At 38.9% G+C, this 21,989-nt stretch overlaps 1 non-coding gene and 1 pseudogene across 1 annotated transcript; both read left to right on the forward strand.

Annotated features, from left to right (window-relative positions):
- LOC103751039 overlaps positions 1-21,989 on the forward strand; it is a 77,143-nt pseudogene that overhangs the window by 8,585 nt on the left and 46,569 nt on the right.
- LOC115067821 lies at positions 18,070-18,195 on the forward strand. The gene has a single exon (XR_003847195.1). It is a non-coding gene; the product is annotated as a small nucleolar RNA SNORA40 (small nucleolar RNA).

Genomic DNA, 21,989 nt, shown 5'->3' on the forward strand with positions numbered 1-21,989 from the left:
TTTGGTGTTACCATGTCTGTGATTAAGGTCAATGGGAAACTGCAACAACCCAATCCAGACAGGACAGCAAATGGCCCAGACCCTTCAGGGATGAAAATAAGGGTCACTCCTCCAGGGAAAGAGCCAAAGCCTGCAGAGGTGCTTGCTGATGGTGGAGGAAGTACAGAATGGGTAGTAGAGGAAGGTAGTTATAAATACTCTTAGGCCACGTGGCCAGTTGCAGAAATGTGGATTGTAATTGACGTGAGTTTTTCTGTCTTATTTGGCTAAGAATAGGCTTTTGCATGTATACACATATATTAAGCAGATACTTGAGTTATTCTTTTCATTGAATGTATTTTTGAGATAAGTGTTAAGTGGTTAAGTGTTGTGAACACATATGCTTATATTGGGTTATGAGACACTAAAGGATTAAGTATTCCTCAAAGACCTTATCACCTACTCTAAGGTATATAATGTATTGGTCATTTTATGATGGAATACTTATATCATGTTAGGTGAAATTATGACCTCAACATTGTTTTCACTTGAAAATTAAACATGACATAGAGAGATCCCTTTGGGTGTCAAGTTGACAAGGGGTGGACTTGTGATGGCTAATCCTGGGTGTCAACTTGACTGGTTCTGGGATCCAGTCAACTGAAATGAGAGAGATCTTCTTGATTGGATCATCTGAAGCTGGAAGACACACCCTAAATGTGGGTGTTACCTTCTGATGGCAGCCTGTATAAAAGGCCAAGGCAGAGGAGAACTCCTGGCTTCTTGTTGCTTGCCTTCTCTCTCGCTGGTGAGTTCATCTTGCCACTGTAGACTAAAGACTAGCTGATCTTTTGGAATTCATCAGACCTTCAGCACCAGATTAGGACTACTGAGGTATTCAGCCTTGTGGACTGAGCGACTACAGATTCTCAGCCTCTCCCATGTGGTGCAGCCATTGTTGAACTACTTGGATTCTATCCTGGAGCTAAGATGATAAATCTCTATACAAATATATTCATTCTACCAGTTTTGTTTATTTGGAGAACTCTGACTAATACACCTTTCTTTGTTTGTGCCTACCTGCCATATGACCTAATGTTATAATTTGACTGAGTCTAGCACAGACCTCTCTCCTTGGCTCCAAGGTCACAAATCTTGCTATCTACTCTACATCTCACTTCAAAGTCTGATCACCCTCTAGTGTATTCAAAACCAACTTCCTTGATTTGTTCAAGTCCTTCTTCCTTGTTAATACAGCCACATCCTTCCAGTTTTTCAGGCCTAAAAGCCTGGAGTTATTTTTCAATTTCTCTTGTTTGCACTACAAATCCATTTCATTAGCAGATTCTTTTTTAATATTTTATTTATTATTTTTTATTTTATGTATATGAATGTAACTATACCCTGCTACAGTGCCTGTGGAGGTCAAAAGAAGGCATCAAATCCCCTGAACTGGAGCCGCAGACTGTTGTTAACCACCATGTGGATGCTGGGATTTGAAATTGGATCTTCTGCAAGAACAGCCAGTGCTCTTAACTGACAACCCCCCCCAGCCCCTCATTAGCAAATTCTTAAGATATACCTTCATATTGTCAAAATTCAACTATATCTTATCTATCTCCACTGCACTGGTTCAACCCAGTATCTACTTGTGACTGAATTATGAACAGTAGGGTAAATGAACACCTCCTCTTTGGGGCTTTCTTCTTGGTCTGTTTAAAGTTGTTGAAGAATCAAAGGAAAACATCTACAAGGCTTCCTTTCATTTTTCTTATTAAAAGTGAGTGCATAGCATTCCTTTACTTAAAACCTCCAGGAACGTTTTGGATTACACATAATGAAAGTATTCCTTATGAAGCACTGTAGGACCCATGTGATCTATGCTCAACTTCCCTCTGAACTCATCCCCTTATCTCTCCCTCCCTCTCAGCCTCAGCTCCAACAGCACTGTCTACTCTACTGTTCCTGAATCTGAGGTATGATTGGCCTCAGCATTTATTCTCCACTCCGCCCTTAGTACTACGCCCAATTGTCAGAGAAGCCTTTCTTATGGATATAAACTAGAACTATGACAGTCTTTCAGCTCTCTACTTTCTGCCTCATTTTTCTCCTTAGCACTCACTCCTATCTACCTTGCCATATTATCTTTCTCTCTACCATCATGCAAGCTGTATCAAAGGAAAACTTTCATCAAATGATGGCTTCAATGCCCAGTACAGGGTCAAATACATGGTAAAAAGAATATTTGGAAGAATAATCTTCTACTCTTTGTTGACTATCCTCCTACACATATAGTTACACAAGCATTTTTAAATTTTTAAAAATTACTGCATTATTATTTTTATAATTATTACATCTGAAGACTGTAGTGTTAGTGGTGTAGCTCAGTTGGTTAGAGTGCTTGTCTAGCATACATGAAGCCCTGGGATTCATTCCTAGCACCCTATAAGACAAGAGAGTGGTATATACCTATCTTCCTACCACTTTGGAAGTAGAGGCAGGAAGATAAGGAGCCTGAGGTCTGCTTCAGTATACTGGTTACTTTTTGTCAACAATAAACTAGACACATTTGGCAATAGGGAACCTTAACTGAGGAATTTCCTTCAACAGATTGGCCTGGGCCTCTCCATGGGGTATTTTCTTTTTCTTTCTTAAAAATTGATTTACTTTTATTCTATGCATACAAGTGTTTTGCCTGCATGTATGTAGGTGCACATGTGTACAGTGCCCACAGAAGCCAGAAGAGGGAGTCAGATTCCTTGGAACTGGAGTTACAGATGGTTTTAAGCCATCATGTGGGTGCTGGGAACCAAACCCAGGTAATCTTCAAGAGCAACTGGTGCTCTAACCTCTGAGCCATGTCTTCAGTCCAAGTTTCTTCTTGCTGGTTAATGTCAGAGGCCCCAGCTCACTGTGGGCCGTGCCATCCCAGGGCAGGTGGGCTAGGACTGTATAAGAAAGGCAGCTGAGCAAGCCAGGGGAGCAAGCCAATAAGCAGCATCCTCCATGGTTTCTGCTTTAGCTCCTGCTTCCAGGTTCCTGCCTTGAGCTCCTGCCCTGACTTCCTTCAAAAGTGAACTGTACTTTGGAAGTGTAAGATAAAATAACCCCTTTCTTCCTCAAGTTGCTTTTTTATCAGTGTTTTTTCACAACAATAGAAACCAAACTAGATCACGAAGCTATGTAGCAAGTTCAAAGTCAGCATGAGCTACAGGAGCCCCTGTTTCAAAGAAGAAATACTATGTCTATATTACATATTTCTTTCATTGCATCAGCAAGATAGTAAGTCTCAATCCAGAAAGGACTACAAAATGTATTGCCTAGGTTTATATCTCTCAAAAAGTATTAAAAATTTAAAAGGTTTTAAATATCTGTCAAAATAATTAAATAGCATAAACAACAAAGTACATAAAATTATAAAATATAATAATATTTACCTCAAATATTTGAGAAAACTTTTGATTTATTAGGAGAGAAGTTAGTTATCATTACAAATTATTATAGTGCAAAACCAGAAAATTCTATTATAAATTGTTCTGAGTCAAGAATTTGTATGAAGTACATTTTCAAGACCCCTCACCTACTCCACGGATCTATAGCAACCAGTTCAGTGAAGACGTGGAGAGAAAAAGGCATTGTTGAGTTACACCTTAGAATTGAATTTTGCAAAGAGACTAGCTAAACCACATGTTCAAAGTATTATTTCTTATTTATTTATCCCCAGAATAACTGCATTTTTGCTCTGGGGGGGTATAGGTCTCGGAACTTTAATTTTCTTCTTAGGACTCCTCAGTAGGTTCCACTGTCTTTTAACATATTAATGGGTATAAATATGTAAATAGATATCCACGAATTAGCAAGCCACCTATCTGTGCTTCTCTTTCAGATGTTGACAGGTGCTTACAAACACTTACTACAAAACATTGGAAATAAAGTGTACTTGAACTTATATGCTGGACAGACTATTGGAAATGTGCAGGGCAAGATAATCTTTCAAACCTCCCTTAACTACCACCCCACTGACATTCTCATTAATAAGGCAGAGAATTCTGTTTAGCTTCAGAAGAAAAATGACTTTGAGTAGCCAATGAGAGGATATTCACTCATTTGTTTGCCTCAGTTAATACCCCAAAGCTCTGTGGCTAAAGTGCTTTAATGATCACAGAGTGTTTTCATTTTTTCTGTTTTTTAAATATTTTACTTATTGATTTTTTTTTTAATTCTGTGTGTTAGTGTATTGCCTGTGTGTATATGAGGGCACCTGTGTCATGCAATGCCATGGAGGTTAGAAGAGGGCTTCAGATTCCCCTCGAACTGGAGTTAAAGATGGTTTGTAGCCACCATGTAGGTGCTGGGACTGGAACTGGGTCTTCTGCAAGCTCAGTCAGTGCTCTTAACTGCTGAGTCATCTCTCCAGCCCTCATTTATTTCTTATTCCTCCCAACCATTAGTTTGCCATTCCACAGCTACTGCTGTCCTTGGTCCCATGGTCCCATGGTCTCATCTCCAAAAAGCTGGGGTCTCCACTGAAACTGAGGCTACACCTTCACCAATGGCCTCTTCTTGCCTCTTGGGGTACAAAGCCTCAGATTCTCTCCATGACCCCTTCAGTCTTGGAGTCTTCACTGCAACTGAAGCTGCACTTTCACCTATGGCCTTTCCTGGCCTCTCAGAGTACCAAGCGTCAGCTGCTCTCTGTGACCCCTTCACTCTTTCAACACCAGAACCATGCAGAAGACCCTTACACATTACCAAGTCCTGCTTCTAGCTTTAGATGGAGGCTCGGGTCCCCTCTGTGTGCTGACCCTGAGGAAATATCTCCCAGAAGATTTCACTTCAGTGATGCTGGTCTCTTGTTACAGCAGATTTCTCAGCCCCAGCTAACCAGCATCAATTGTCCCAGTAAAGCAAAGGTTTTGCTTCAGGTTCTGGTCTCTTCTTAATCACAGCTCATTCTTCAGCCCCAGCCAACCAGAACCTACAGATTCGCAATCTAAAATCTCACATGAACAGACCTGATAGTCTCTGCTTCCCTTTGAAGCTTCACAAGCCAGGCCTCCATCGTACACAACTTTTTCAACACAGCTACTCCAAGCTCCACAGCAACAAACTGTGAGCACTCAATGGCTTTTCCAGCCCAAAGTTCAGAATGCTTCCAAAATCCTCCTAAAAATACCAAGGTCAGGTCTGTCACAGCAATACCCCACTCTCTGGTACCACTTTCTGTCCTAGTTTGTTTCTTCATTGCTGTGACAAAACACTCTGATCAATACCAACTTGGGGAGGAAAGGGTTTATTCAGGTTACATCTCCCAGGTCACAGTTCATCAGGGAGGCCAAGGTAGGAACTCAGGGATGGAACCTGGAGGCAGGAGCTGGAGCACAGGCCATGGAGGAATGCTGCTTACTGGCTTGCTGTCCTGGCCCCTGCTCAGCCTGCTTTCTTATGCAACACAGGCCCACTTGCCCAGGGCTGGCACCACCCACAGTTGGCTGGGCCCTCCCACATCAATCAACAATCAAGAAGGTACCCCATGGACATGGCCACAGGCCAGTCCAATGAGGGAAATTCCCCAATTGAGGCTTCCTCAACGCAGGTATGTCAAGTTGACACTAAAGCTATCCAGCACAGATGGGTAGCTCCTGAGCATTAGCTAATAAGAAAACTACATCCTAAGGAATTTAAAAGACTAAGTAAAGTCACACAATAGATACACTTGCACATGAATATATATATGTTTGTGTAGAATATGTATATTCTGCTAGCAAAAACATGTTTCTCAAGGCACTTTCACTTAGCATTTCAGTGCAACAAATGTGCTATCTAAGATGGCTGACCATGGTTTATAGAAATGTGGAATTTTTTTAACCTACAAAATACTATATTCTTAAAAAGAATAGTCAATATAAAGTTTTAAATGAGTCAATATAAGGTATACATCTAAAGACTTTATACTTAGCATGAATGAAGTGACACATGAAAAATTTAAACTAACATAAAAATTAACAGTCAGGAGAGTAACTTTCTTTTTTTTTATTTTTTTTTAAATTTTATGTGTATAAGTGTATTGCCTGCATGTGTATAAGTGCTCATGTTGTGCAATGCCCAGGGAGGTCAGAAGAAGGTGTCGAATTCCCCTGGAATTGGAGTTACCTGTTATGGACCCCGGGACTACTGAGGAAAGACCACCAGACTCAGTTCAGATCAGGACAAAAGATTTTATTCAAGCTAGCTTGGGCTGCAGTCTCAGTATAGGATTAGAGTGCTGCAGTGGGGAGGGAGAGGGAAAGGGGAACTTTTAAATCTAAAAACCGCAAAAAAGGACTGTTGATGAAGTGGTCCCCAAATAACAAGGTAGGGGGTGATCTACATGTCAAGGTGCTCTAAAATAGCAAAACAAGCAATTTACAGAAGCCAGAATCAGCAGTTAGTCATATCAAAATTATTTTGTTTCCTATATGTCTAGAGAGTGAGTGACCATGGCAGCATTCTCCTGGGAGGAAAGGGGGAAAGGGGTCAGGGTTTCTGAAAACAATCCTGGAACTAGAAATACACTGTGGCTAAGCTTCTAAGATGGCTACTTTACCCAAAATGGGGTCAGTTTGGTCAGCACATTACTGACGGTTGTTAGCTGCCATGTGGGCCTGGGAATCGAACCTGGGTCCTCTGTAACAATAATTAGTGCTCTTAACCATTGAACCATCTCTCCAGCCCCCAAAGTAACTTTCTTAAGTATGTAAAATCAGCCCTTTATATCAAGAGAAAAATAAAGAACTCCTTCCTAGAATGAGCAACATCATATCTTCCATTCAAAAAAGCTTTCTGTCCAGCTGGGTGTGCTGGTGCATACCTTTAATCCCTGGAGGCAGAGGCAGGTGGATCTCTGTGAGATTGAGGCTAGCCTGGTCTACCTAGGGAGTTCTAGGCCAGCTGGGGCTATAGGAGACCCTGCCAAACAAACAACAACAGAAAGAACCTTTCTATGATGAAAATTTCCCTTTCATGAGTCAAAGTATTTTATTACTTACTGTAATGGTTTGCATAAAAACTAGGGGTAGTATAATCCTAATACTCTGGGGATACATATAATCCTAACAGTCTACGGTTGAGGCAGAATCACAGATTCAAGACCAGCCTGAGCTACATAACAAAGTCCTTCCCCTATCCAAAAAAAAAAAAAAGGCAATAATAAATCCAATGATAGTTCACATATGCAGGTGGTAGGCTACCTGGAACCACTTGGCATGCAGGCTGATCAGTTTTTGTTTGCTTGCTTGCTTACTTGTATGTTTGTTTTGGAGCTGGGGATTAAACTTAGAGCTAGATGCTAGACAGATGCTCTATCACTAGGCTATACTACCATCCCTTCAATACCTCTTTAAACTCAGGACTTATTCCTGCTTAAGATAAAGGGACTCGAAGACAGTTCTACTAGGCAAGATTCAGTGAGCTCCACATTAAGTCGCCCTTCCTATTAGAACTGATCTGATATTTTGTACTTTGATCCCTAGCCAGACAATTTATTCCTCATCCATTGTAGACACTGGTCACAGACTTGAGGCCCTACCTTGCTTTTGTTTTCTATAAGGCTCAAGGTAAGGCTTGCTTACACTCACCTTCTCAGAAACTGGAGTTCGCTTTCTGAGCCCTACCTAACCGCTGGAATCTCATGCCCAACTTTGCTTCTTTTAAAAAAGGGCACCAAACAGAACTGTGTCTTTCCTAAGGAGAATCTAGAATACTAGCAGCACAGGGTCTGGTGCATGATAGGCACTCAATAGTTATTGAAAATGCAGACACAGCAATAAACATGCCTGGATCCTGGCCTTCAAAACACTCATATGCATAAAATAAAAATAAATAAATTTTTACAAAACAGGTCATGTTAGTTGAAAGAATGAACATGAAATAGGAAACTTGTTATTCAGAACCTAATTTAATTATCCCAACAGTAAATGATTAAAGCATGATCTATGATCTAAGGCAGTAGAAACAGGATAAAAGGCAGGAAGGAAATGTATTATGTGATTGGCTTTTAGTTTTTATAATTTCATAGAATCAAATAACAAAATATAAAATTACAAAAGAAGGGCTGGGCATTGTGGCGCACGCCTTTAATCCCAGCACTCAGGGGGCAGAGGCAGGCACCTTCAATCATCCATCCATTTGGCTTCATGTGTAAATTCAAGAATGGTCTTGCCACATAAACAGCCAGGAAAGTCTGACAGCAGACAAAGCTAAGCATATTAAACTCTGGGCATTATGTCAAAGGCATGACCCCAGTTTCCCTAACTCCACAGGTGGATCACAGATATTTCCATTCAGACCATTCATGGGAATAAAGGGATTTTAAGTTTTTGCCTTTAGAAAAGTGACAATGATGACAATCTTGCCTGAGACCATGAATTTTTCATCATCACCAGGTGGCTATTCAGCCATGCACTCCAAATCCATAAGCCCCAGCTGTGGTCCAAGCAAAGCTTAGAGAAAAATCACACTCAACATCTTTCTCCCAGGCCTGTCATGTACACATGCGCTGCTTCTTTCAATTGATTTTTTCATGTAGAGTTATTTATCCATCAAGCAAAAGCACCATTAGCACGCAAAATTATTCCCTTTACTGGTGTTAAGAACCTTTCTCTGAATTGTCTTGTTCTTCAGTTTTCTATGCTAAGCACTGAAGCTCATACTTATCACTGTTTTATATCTCAAAAAATTCTATGTACACATGGATGAGAATATTGTGTTATTGTATAATATGTGTATTTTCTATTTTTAATCATCAAAACTACATATTTTACTGTTTAAGAGGTACTATTAGTTAAAAGTGAAGAACAAATTACAGAATGAAAGTATCTACATTTTATTCTATTTATAAGGGCAGCATGAGAGCACACAATTTTATGTAACACACAAACACACAGAGACAGATATATATAGAGAGAATATTTAAGTATATAATCATCTTATAAGAATGTCTCAAGTTGTGGGGCTAGAGAGATGGCTCAGCTGTTAAGAACACTGGTTGTTCTTGCAGAAGATCCAGGTTCAAATCCCAGCACCCACATGGTGGCTAATAACTGTCTGTAACTCCAGTGCCAAGGGATCCAACACCCTCTTCTGACCTCATCCGGCATTGCATGACATGGGTGCACTTACACACATGCAGGCATGACACTCATACACATAAAATGAAAGTAAATAAATAAATGAATAGAAAGGAAGAATGTCTCCAGTTTAGGTGTTATGATGCATTCCTACATTTTGCTACCATTTATGTCAAAACTTTTAAAAGTTTTGTTAGAATAACTGCATTTACTTTGTGTTTTTAATTATTTTCTTGGGTAACAATTATATCTAATATAGCCTTACTGGGTTTAAGGATCTGAAAAACTTTGAAGCCCGTTTACTGCTATTGTGCTGCTTTAATCATGAAATGGTGTGCCAAATCACATCTTCTACACCACCATTTTAAGGCAAAGTGAATGTTTTACATTCGGATGAAAATCTGAAAATATTGGCTGTCCATATTTAATTTGAATAATAATTACATTAATTATATATTTGCATAGGCTTAAACGGAAGACACAGTCACTAGAGGGCAGCAAACCTCAGAAAAGACATGAATCCAAATGCTGATTCTTAATCCAAGAATGAAAATATCAAACGTTCTATAGACACCAAAGAGCTGGTACTTTCCCAAGTATTTCTGTGAACCTTAAAGTCTAGGTTCTTGCATCAACCTGAAGCAAAAAAATTACATGAACCTGTCATCTTCGAATGAACAATGATCAGTTTAAGGCATTCTTTAAGAATAAAACCTGCATATCATCAACAATTATGCTAGTTAAACAATTTTAAGAGATAGCTGTGAAATACGTCACCTGAGATTTTGTGGAATTTCTGGCTTTTCACATAAAACAGATGTTTCCTTATGATTTCATCTTGATGAGTCATAAAAAAAAAACAGATTTTTATCTCTTTACATTTGAAGTTATTTTCTGACTCTTTAAGAAACATACAAAAATTTATGAAGGCAAAAATATTCTGTAGTCTATAATTTCACTGCCTGTTGCTACTAATAGAAATTGTTTTAAAGTTTATTGTTTCTAAGTTAAATTAACAAAAAAAAACCAACCATAATTTTCCATTTCCTTTTTAATCTTTCAAGGGGTTCTATATGTATATTGACTAGCCTATTTAAAAGAGCATTCTTCCTTTTGATACCATAAGGGTAATGCAAAACTACACAGAATTTTGCTTGTTAGTGATATCCCCTGTTCTTCCTCTGTATTAAAAAAAATCCATGTTAAAATGCACTGGAAGTCTTAATTCTTTAGCATTATTATCAGTATTTGTGCTAGTGAGTTTCAAGTCCCAGAGAAACATCAGTTTTTATGAGTTCTTTGGAAATAAACTTATAAAGTAACATGATATTACAGTTGTCAATTGAATGAAATAGAATTTGCTTCTCAATGGCATCTTTCCAGTAATGACCTTGGTTATGTGATGTTGACTTTGCCTCTTGCTTATTAAATATCTTGGAAAAGAACATTTCCTTATAATTTAAAAAATTAAAGGAAAAAGAAGAGACTTATCAAACAAGCACGTATTTACTTGAGAAATATGAAAAGTTTAAAATAAAGACTTCTCAATGCCATTACAAGCTCCTCATTCATTTGTATGAAGAAAAGATGAGTTGAAAGTCTTCTTACTAAGACTAAAGGGAGGACAAACAGAAAAGCACAAAGTGCATTAAAATGCTTTATTATCACTATACAATTTTGTATTTTAACCTAAATGCTACCAACTCCCAAATCCATCCTCTAGCCCAGTACCCCTCAGCCCCCTCCATAATCAAAGAGTTCACAATGTCTACCAAGGTCCAAATTCTTGGAAGTATTTCAACCTGAAAACATTAAAAACTGAATTCAGTGCCTCCTGTATAAATTTGTTCTTCCTCTTGTTTTCTCTACTCTGCGTTGTTACAGCCTTCCAGAACCTTCTGTTTCTTCTAAACTAAATGACCCAAATTCATCCTTACTGGTTTCTTTTCCTTTATGTGATCAAACCAACTAACTGCCAAGTCCTATTACTTTTTAATTATATTTTTTAACTCTTTCTCTGATTTCTGATTATGTCACCTATAGTAACTTCTTAGCTGACCTTCAGGCTTGTTTTTTCTTTTAAAAAATATTGTACTTATTATTTTCATTTTGTGTATGAGTATATTGCCTGCACGTATGTAAGGACACCGGTGGCCTGCAATGATTGTAGAGTCAGAAGGCATTGGATGCCCTGGAACTGGACTTATGATTGGTTGTTAGCCACCATGTGGGTGCTGGGAATCAAACCCAGGTCCCCCTGCAAGAGCAGTCAGTGCTTTTAACCACTGAGACAACACTCTGGCCTTATTTTCTTCAAAAACATTGTCTATAGGATCAAAATTTGATGCTGATACTGCCGTTTGATTCCATTACTTCATAGGTGTACTGAGTTTATTTCTCTTCAGAAGGAAGCTCAAATGTCTGAACATGGTATGCAAAATTGCTATTGCTTTTTCACGTAAAGCATTTTTTGATGAATATTTGTTGATCCCAAAAGAATCTGATTGTTAAATATTTCTGTGATTAGACAGGATGTGAACACAAGAAAAGAATTGTTGGGCTATATCAAAGCGTGTAAACTAAGAAAATTATCTACAGACATATTCCAGTTTAATGTGTTTTTCAGTTTGGGAGAAAAATATACAGAAGAGCAAGCACAGTAGATAGTGTTTCTGACTGATGAGGCAAATATGGCTCAGATTTTTGCCGGAAGCTGTGTAGAGAAGAATAGAAGCATATTGAAGATCTGTAGCTTACACCCAGCTGCATGGCCGAAAGACACTATTTCTTCTTAGCTACATTCCTTTTCCTCTCACATTTTCCTTTCAAATGACAATCAGTTTTGGGGAAGGAAAAAAATAAAACAACTAAATCCTTGAGACTTTATAAAAAAGGAGAAGTTATTGCTGGGCATTTCCTCTGAAGAAAATACAGGAACTAAAACAATGGCACTTTGATCTTCTGTTTGTGCTGGGCAAACCATTAGAATTAGGAAAGGTCTTCCATTTGTTCATAGAACCATAGAAAGTGTACGCAGGGCTAAACTGCTCATTTCTTTTCACAAGAAAAAAACAATCCTTTGCAAGTGATGGTGGTGAATTGAAACAGCTTGAGCATGGCAGGGAGCAGCCTTGCTAGCCAGGTTAGTTAAGGCCAAATAGTTAACTTTGCATTAAACCCTAAGGTTGATGAAAGACAACCATAATCAATGTGTCTCCTGGATCATGGACTTCTGAAGGTTTTTTTTCTGTTGTTGTTGTTGTTTTGGGGTTTTGTTTTTTTTTTTTTGACTTGTTGATTTTCATTTAGCAAAGCATATTCTTAATGGTAGAATGGGCTTCAGTTGTTCCAACTATGAAGAAATTTCCATTTCTATTGCTTTACACATTTCAAATATTTAACTCAACAATCTCAGCTTTCCTTTCAGTTTGATCTTCTGTACCTTATGAGTCTATTTGCTCTATGATTATCCAAAAATGACTGATTTGGCTGAATGTACCATAATGCTAAAGGCTGCTAAAATGGATCAATCTAACAATCCCTACAGTAGATATAAAACAGGATAAATAAAATATATAATAAGGTATTAAATTCTCATACATAAATACTAAAAAGAAATCAACAGAAGCAAAAGTAAATAGCACTATTTAATACTAGTGAAAATCATCATAAACAGTGAATGATCAAGTGTTCAATACTGAAAATCACTGCTAAAATGAAGAGTTCATCTCTGTACCCTGTACCACTTTCTCCTACATGTGATTTATTCCATCAACACAATTGTAAATAGCTTGGTATTTGATTATATATTTTTTTCCTTTGGAAATGTTATTTTCTCTTTCATCTGTTGAACACAAAATGGCAGCTCTCAGTTTTCTTACTCAAGAGATACCTAAATAGATTATCAAATTTTATTAATATTGAAATATTTCTTATTATTATTTGCAAATGAGTATTGCTTGCATATATGTAAGTGCACCCATGTAGTACAATGCCAAGGGAGGTCAGAAGAGGGCATCGGGTTCCCTAGAACTAGAGTTAAGGATGGTTGTTAGCCACCATGTGAGTGCTGGGAACCAACCCCCAGTCCTCTGCAAGAGCAGCCAGTGTTTTTAACTGCTGACCCATCTCTCCAGTCTTAAGAAATTTGAATTATTTGGGGTTACATATTTCATCCTTAAAATTTTCATGTTAGATGATTCTTGGGGAAGACTCCAAGAAACAGGGCATTGGTTGGATCACAAGTGTTCAGAAAGCAGAGGTACCACCTCTGCTCATCCTAATGACTCTTCATCTAGAGGGAAGGAAGACTAGGCTGAAAGGAGGGCTGCAGGTGGGGAGGTTCAAAGACACTTGATATTCTCCAAGACAGAGGAATGTTTGGTATTTTATGGCTTGGGTCATGTTTATGTGTGGGCTGTGTACAAGTGGCCTGCTTCTGTCTTGATTTATCTTGGTCACAGAGTGATCTTATCTCATGTTGATATTCTATAAAATCACTTATGATCAAAAGAAAACCATAAGGCCAAACAGCAAGTGTCAGGCTAGCTCATGGTAGCAGTCTGGCTGACTAGACCAGTCCATTCCATAGCAGTGCTTTACCATTTCTCAGTTTTCCATCTGGGTAAAGGACTTCAGTGCATGATGCTCATGGTCATTGTCACAGAGCTCTTGCTGATCAGGAGAAAGCATAACCTATAGTTGAGCCAGGACTGGTCACCTGCTCTGTTTGCTGCAGAATGAGATTTGAACAGAGAATGTCGCCATTAAGGACAGGACATACCACCAACTCCAACATAGGCAGTGATTACACATGTCGCAGTTAGTGATGTATCCTGCCCTGACTCAAACTTCAGTGAGTATAGAGAAGTTCAAAGGTTGAAGCTACGGAGCCTAATTATCTTGGGACATCTTTAACCCCCTTGGTAGCCACTCTTTGCCCACATTTGTGTCTGCTAAACATTCTTGTAACTATCAGGTGAATCTTTCCGAATGTACTAACTTAGAGGACACCCAGCTTCCACCATCTCAAAAGCTAAGAGTGTCATGAGATAGGCCCCAAGGCCTATAGCAGAAATGTCCCCACTTTCCTGTAACCTACCTACCTGATATTTCTATCAGCGTATTTGAAAAATATCTTGATTTATAGCTTTCTTTCTTTTGTTGCTATAAAAATGTCATGAAACTGCTACCACATTAGAACATGCAATTTGGGATAAATTAATCTGTGCTCCTGGGCCATGGTCACTCATATTTGGATCCAGCATAAATAATCTTTTATGTCCTTAGAGTTGAAAGTTGTGTTTCTTATGTCAATGGTTGACAAAGCCAGATGACAATTTCTTCTGAGATTCATCATTGGTTTATGAGTTTCTCTTGTATTGTGTGGATGCAGCAGGTAGTATTTACGATGGGTACATCTTCCTGTGGGTGATTAACAGAGGAGACTGATGGTGCAAACTGTCCTTGCCCTTTCTATGAAATTTAGGCTCATTTTCTGGGTACTCCTATTAGAAATGCTATTTCTCTTTCTCTAGAGTCAATACCAAGTCTTGAACCAGTTTTCCATTGTGAACAGAAAGTATTTCATATAATATATAGTAAGAAAGAGCCAAGGACTCCTAAGAGATTTTTAAAGCATGTCTGTACTTCACTTTGGAGGTTATGGGCAACATTTCTGTAGTTAAAGAACATGGCTGAGAAAAGAGGAAAGGGCCCCAGGGCACTGTGGCACTAAAAAGTCAGAGGCTGTGGAGAGTAGCAGGTGAAGTGAGATAAAGGAAAGGTTCATCAGGGGCTTGTGAGTTACCATTAGACAGCAGCCACGCCTAGGCATGTGGCCAGTGGTGGCCAGTGGTAGATAGCATACATGCATCCAACCTCCAGCATGCAACACTGCCCTCAAAAGAGGACAAAAGGTTCTAGTGTGTCATCTGTCTATAAATAACAGTAATTCACTTTTTAAAACTTAAAGACAGGATTTTGAATGTTTTCATTATAAAAACAAATGCTAGATCTTTGAGATATATATAAACTGATTCAACATACACTTGCATTGACATAAGATACCTCACTGACAGATGCATCAGTATATAAAATCTCATCTTGTCAGTTAAAGGCTTGAATAAAACAAAAGCTCTGAACTGGAAACCCGATATAAAGGAAAGCTTGGGAGTCCTTGGGAGTCCTTTGATAACCTTGGCACTAACATCTTTCGTTAAAGACGTGGCTCCAGACATGGAGCAACCAGAAGTTTTCTTTTCAGCCTCAGTGTAAGAGTTTAATTTTGTTTGCTTTGTAAATTACTGATATTTTTTGTAAAATAAAATTATTTTTGTAAATTACTGGTATTTTTTGTAGCAAGAAACACAGTGCCAGAAAGGAAAAACCTTCCTTTGAGTTATTGTTCAGCCTAGTCCAAGAGACTCCAAAAATGACAGAGGCTATCGCCACAGCCCTTGATTGCTTCCCAGAACTTGAAGGTAAGGCCCCATTGCTGAAGACAGGACGTACTTCAGACACAGGACTCGGAGCAATGGAGCTGGAACTGACCTGAAAGCCACCTCTATGAAGACTAGCTCTCATAGTTCTAGAGGATACTATGCAAGCTGTTAAGAGGGAAAATGAATCAATGGTCCAGCCCAGTTTTAAAACCCATTAACTATAACAATGACTGACACAACAAACTACATTGACGCAGTAGTGGCACTTTTATCTTGAGGATAATCAACAGCTACCTAATTGGACTGAAAGCCTTCTCAATGTGAGGGAACTCATTTTGGCACTATAAACATAGCCAAATACACATGGCTGAAGAGGTCAGAGGTCCTAAAGAAAACCCTATGTCTGTCACATCCCTAGACAAACATAATTTCTTACTATATGCCAAATATGGATCCTTATATTTACAGACAAGAATATCAGTCACCACTCATCAAAGCTTCTTTTACAACAGAGTCTAGTACAGAGTTCCACAAATGGCCACACACAGAAAATAAGTGTAAAATACCCAGCCCTAAGTGACACATCAACAATGGAACCTCTATACCTAAGGCTCACAGAACATAATGAAACAAGGGATAGAGAATGCGAATGCATCTCTCAACTCTCATCATCAAAGATTCCTCATACAAGAGAAGGCCATGAACACTGGAGGCCACAACAGGCCAAAATGTAGAGAATAAGAGACTGCAGAATGTGTGTCCCTGGATAGGACTCCTATATTAAACCTCAGCCACTGAGAACTCAGGGACCATTGTGGAAGTGGGGTGTGGAAAGATTGTAAGAGTCAGGGTTGGTGCAGGACCATAAGGAAACAGAGTCGTACAGGCTCCTGGGAACTTGCTCATATGAACTTATAGCAAAGGTTACAGCATGCACAAGACCCGTGCAAACTCAATCAGATAAAAACCAGTATAGAACTGGAGAAATGGGCAGGTGGCCCCAACCTTAGCAGAGGAACTATTGGTAGCTGACCAATGCGGGGTGAGGGAGAGCTGATATTTTTTAAGGGAGTGATAGATAGGCTAAACAGTCTCCAGGGGATGAGCTCACACCAAGAGACAGTTGGGTACACAAACTTGACTCTATGAACTTTAAAAATATAAGACAGAATGTGGCTATGGGGGGTTACAGATAGGGGAGGTCTAAATATGATTAAAATGTATTGTATGAAATCCACAAAAATATGCATCAAATATATTGTATAAACTTCAACAAAAATACATCAAAAAAGAGTTTAATTTCATCTTGTTTTGTAAATTATTGGGTTTGGTTTTGTTCCACTGTTTTTGGGAAGTTGGGGTTGTTTGTTTGTTTTGTGTGTACGCATGTACCAAAATCGGACTCTGGGAACTGTTAGCTTAGAGCAATAGGCTGGAAAAAGATATAAAAAGAAAAAAACATAGAAAATTGTCATCACTGAGGCAGGCATTATCCTTCCAAGGGGATCTAAAGTTCCTGTGGTGTGACTCTACTAGCTACGCATAGGTGCTGAGGCCCTGAGAACAAGGCAGTGCTACCGGACCCTGTGTGCCACTTTGAATATTAGAACTGAAGCCTGGGTGCCAATTTTATCGTTGAAACTCTGCCCAATGATTTGTTTTTCAATGTCTGTAATTATAGAGTCAAGCCATGAGACAATTGCTCATTATATCCACAAGCAATAGATGATATAAAGATAATTGCTCAACTTCATGCTATCCTTCTGAAAACCTGTAACACAAACCACAAAGCCTGAATTATCCTCAGGTTCTTTTAGATGGTAGCTCTGGCTATATGAACACTCAGGAACTGACTCAGAATAACTCTAAGTCAGAAGTTATTGTAGAAGACTAACAAACTGGTTCCGGGATGTAGTTAAGTGATAGAGCAACAGTTTAACACATACAAGGCCCTTGGTTCCATCCCCAACACCAATAAATAAATATATAAATACAGAAATAAGTAATTTATCTGTAATATGTATGTTTCTCATTAAGAAATACTTGAAAAGCTCATTGAAAAGCTCATCGATACATAACAAAATTAGAGTAACACAAATGTCATCACACTCACTGAAAATTAGATTTATGGACATCTAATTAAAAACTATCATAAACAGTTTTTGGATTTATGTCATATCCAATCATAAACTGTCAAAATATTCTCTCGTCATATTTTTTTTAATTATTTGTATATGTGTTAATATGTACACATGCCTGCAGGTGCATGTGGAAAACAGAGGGTGTCAAATCTCCTGGAGCTAGAGTTACAGGCAGTTGTGAACCATCCAACATGGGTGCTGCGAACTGAATTTGGGTCCTCTGCAAGAGCAGTACATGCCATTAGCCACTGGGCCATCTCTTCAACCCTCTAGTCATCTTTCTTAAGAATGACTTACTTTTTACTGAGTTTGTCTTTACAGTTGTGTTATTTTCAAATGTAATGCCGTGTTCTGTTAGGTTTATTAATGCCAACGTATTACCTTTAAAATTAAAGTGCTCACATTTGTTCGTGCTTCTGTTTAACTTATGGACAAAGACTTATAGAGTGGTGCCAAAAAAATTCTTCTTCACAAGCCCAAACTCAATGTTTAGTGTGAATTTTGATATGTGTTAGAAGGAATATTGTGAAAAGAGGAAAAAATATTTAAGTCTATTTTTCATTGATTTGCTAAGAGCCATGTATTATTGTGAACGCATTCAGAAATTGTTCAAACACCTAGACACCCCATGCAATTTCCCCAGAGAAGTAGTCCCTGTGCCAGTTCAGTGAAGTGACAAACTTACCGTGATTTTCTTTATCCATTTCTACAACTGCTTCTCAGTCTCCTTTACTGTTGCTTCATCTTTTGTCCATAATCATTGGTGCATCACAGAATTCTGGCCTAGTGACCTCCTGCTTGCAACGTACCCTTTGCCTAGGCAGTCTATAATTCTGGCTTAATTACTTCCCACCTAGAAAGCCATAGCATCTGGCCGTCTTTCAAAATGACGCAGATCAGTCATATTATTCGACAACCTAATCATTTCTAGAGCAGCCACCACATATGAAGGCATGATGTTAGAACTGAGAAAGGGAAGTTAAATGTTGATATTGGGATTGGAGGGGTCAGAAGTGTCCAGGGTCCTCTGAGTTTTCAGTGTCACTGTGTCACCCTTAAGGACCATTTTGTGCCTCTCTCTCCCTCTCTCTCCTCCCCACCACATCCTGAACTGTTTGTTAGTAAAGAACTCCACCTCAGTCCTTGAAAATGCTGTTAGAACAAAACCATATGAGTAGAGAATGTATAACCAAGTCATTGAACTCCCTAGGCCACAACAATGAATGTCAGCATCTGGATACATAAAGCGGGCCTACCCAATAAGTTCATTCTCTTTTTTCTGTGTAGCCACAGAGATTTTCAGGGACTGTCTAGAGGGTTCAAGATTGTACAGTTAGAAGGGGTCTCGAGACTCAAGTTAGACTCAAAAGCTTTTTTACTAAACTAGAACTTGTGAGAATGTCAGCTGAAGTCAACCTTGTCACCTCAGAACACCAAAGGGGAAAATTACTCTTGATGGTCTGATCATAAATACAAACCAACTGTGAACAATACAGAATAAAGGGCTTGGGACTAGAGAGACAGCTCAGTGGTTAAAAGTACTAGCCACTCTTGCCGAGGACCTGGGTTCGATTCCCAGTACTTACACAACAGCTAACAAGCATCCATAATGCCAGCTCCAGGGGAATCCAATGCCTTCTTTCTGACCTCTGTGAGCATTGCATGACACAGGCACACTTACACATATGCAGGCAATATATTCATACACATAAAATAAAAATAATAAATGGGAAAAGGAAGGGGCTTATTCCTAAGGGCACAATTTTAACAGCTGTTGAAGAAATCCATGAGAGCTTTGACCTCAGTGTCTGGGGAGGGGCCTGAACTTGGCATGTAGGAAACAAAGCTAAGCATCAAAGACAGGAAAATAACCAGTTCAGACCTTCGAAGACAGAAGAAACCATGAAGATAAACTGGGAAACCCAGGACTAATGGGAAATAGAGTTGTTTCTTCCTAATATTTTGTCATAATGATGAGGAAATGGACTAATTCAGCTCTCAACACTCATAACAGTAACAGTTACATCCATTGAGGCATATCCCAAGTTCCTGATTCACTTGTTAACAGGAATTAGTGATGCATAGCTATTATTCATAGTCACAACTCCCATATGGCTACTAAGGACACAAACAATTAAAGAAACCATCTAGAGCAGCAGAACAGAAGCAACTGAGACCTGCTGACAAAATAGCCCCTTCTAGTGACAACACAGGCCAAAGAACCCTTGCTATCCCTTTTGAGTTAGTCATGATACACCTGAGAGATGCTTGGTCATTGTGATTTTCCTCCCATGCTCATTATCCAATGGGAGTTTTAGTGCAGACTATTCTCTGTCAATATGTTTTTCAGATAATTGAACACTGTATGGTATTACACTGTTGGCTTTGGGGCTGTGAGGTATTCCACTCAGAACTAATGAACAAGAATTAATGTTGACCAGAGGAATTGGGTAGAGTGACAGACAGTAAGGATTTTCGGAATAAGGTTCAATTTGTATACTAAGTGGTGCTACAGCTTGATGGAATGACCCCGAAGAGTGCTTATGTCAAACCTTGATTCTGTGGGCTAGAAAGATAGCTCAGAGGTTGAAAAGACTGATTGCTCTTGTAGAGGACCTGGGTTCCATTCCCAGCACCCACATGGCAGCTAATAACTGTCTGTAACTCCAGTTCCAGGGGATCCAACACCTTCTTCTGACCTCCAAGGGCACTGAATGACATGGGTACACTTACATACATGCAGGCAATGCACTCATACACATACACATAAAATAAAAATAACAAATAAAATATTTTGAAAGAGCTTGGTCCTCAGAGAGATGACAATGGTGAGTGTTCTGGGCGTCCAAGAGGTGGGGACCTGCTGAGAGTCCCTTAGGCTGTTGGCAGTCTGCCCTGAGGGATTATGGCACCATCGCCTATTCAATCATTCTTCCTTCTACCCTCTCATGACATCAACACTTCATTCCCCATTAAGCACACTTATGGAAGCACACTTATGGAATGAAGCACCACTTCATTCCCCTCTCTTGCAATGCAACCTCCAGAACCATAAGCCAAAGCAAACCTTTCTCATTAGCTAATTATCTTAGACAGTGCAATAGAGTAACCCATGCATGAATACGGCCAGCCAAAGGGTAGACAATGGTAGACCTTAGATTTTTGTTCCTAAGCTGTCAGGATCCAGAACCCCATGTTACTCAATGGGAGGCTCTGCCCTCAGGTTTAGAGGTGAGGAAACACCACTAACGTACAAATACTACACTGAGTTTGGATCACTCAGTTAGTGACCAAACTGACCTAATCTGAAGAGTTTGGAAGTGACCCCAGAGGTATTTCCTCCTGATTTAATCCGGGGAGGATACTGATGGAAGAAACAGCTGAATACACATGTAACAGAAAGGAATGGAAATAACAAAACGAAGGCCAAGAAACCGGGTCCTGCTAAATACGTAAGCCCCTAATGCTAGAGATCAAAATTTAGTTTATCTAACCCTATATTTTTCAGTCATACAAGCTAATTGATGATCATTTTAGTTAAAAGCACCATCCATTCAACCTGGAGATTGCTATCAACTCACCAGTGCTCAGTTATCTATTCCTTTCTTAAGTTTATTCCCCAACTTCCCGAATGGCTTTACATGTCTCCAGTCACTACCATTCCTAAAGCCATAACTAAAGTGTATGATCTATCTATTATGTGTACTTTAGATATGATAGAAAGGTTATATTAATTTTGGGGTTTTGTTTTTCACATTCTTGTCATTTTCAGCTTTCTACAGAAAATTACTGTATAGGATTCAATCTAATTTATAGCATGGTATAGGCAGAAACAATTACACAGTCATTTCTAGAACATACAGTCCTATTGAAATCTATTTTAAGAATGCCACTTCTTTTGTGAAAAGTTAAAATTCTTGACTAATACTATGTATATACATAATTTTTTGTGCAGTATAGAATTATAGTGAGAGTTGGCTCATAATTATGTTCAGACTTTGTGTGCTTTTCTTTTGTTGAGTCCTTAAAGAATTTCTTCTTTTTTTGACTCCTCTTTCGGAATTTGACTCCAACTTCAGTTGGCTGAAAATAATACCTTGCCAGAGGCTCATAAACACGAGTATTTTAAGGCTGATGACACAGTCTTCCTAAGGTTTATGCCTTCAGTGTCTTACTTTAAAGTTTAGGTGGAAAACAGATGCAACTGTAGGTCAGATGCCAAGACTGACTGGAATTTGAACTGGGACTAGCACAATTATATTTTTACATTGGAATATTACAAAAATATCATATTGTCTCTTTCCTTTAGCTCAACAAGT

This window comes from Nannospalax galili, unplaced genomic scaffold, assembly GCF_000622305.1.
Source record: "Nannospalax galili isolate Female #2095 unplaced genomic scaffold, S.galili_v1.0 scaffold305, whole genome shotgun sequence".
Classification (NCBI taxonomy): Eukaryota; Metazoa; Chordata; class Mammalia; order Rodentia; family Spalacidae; genus Nannospalax; species Nannospalax galili.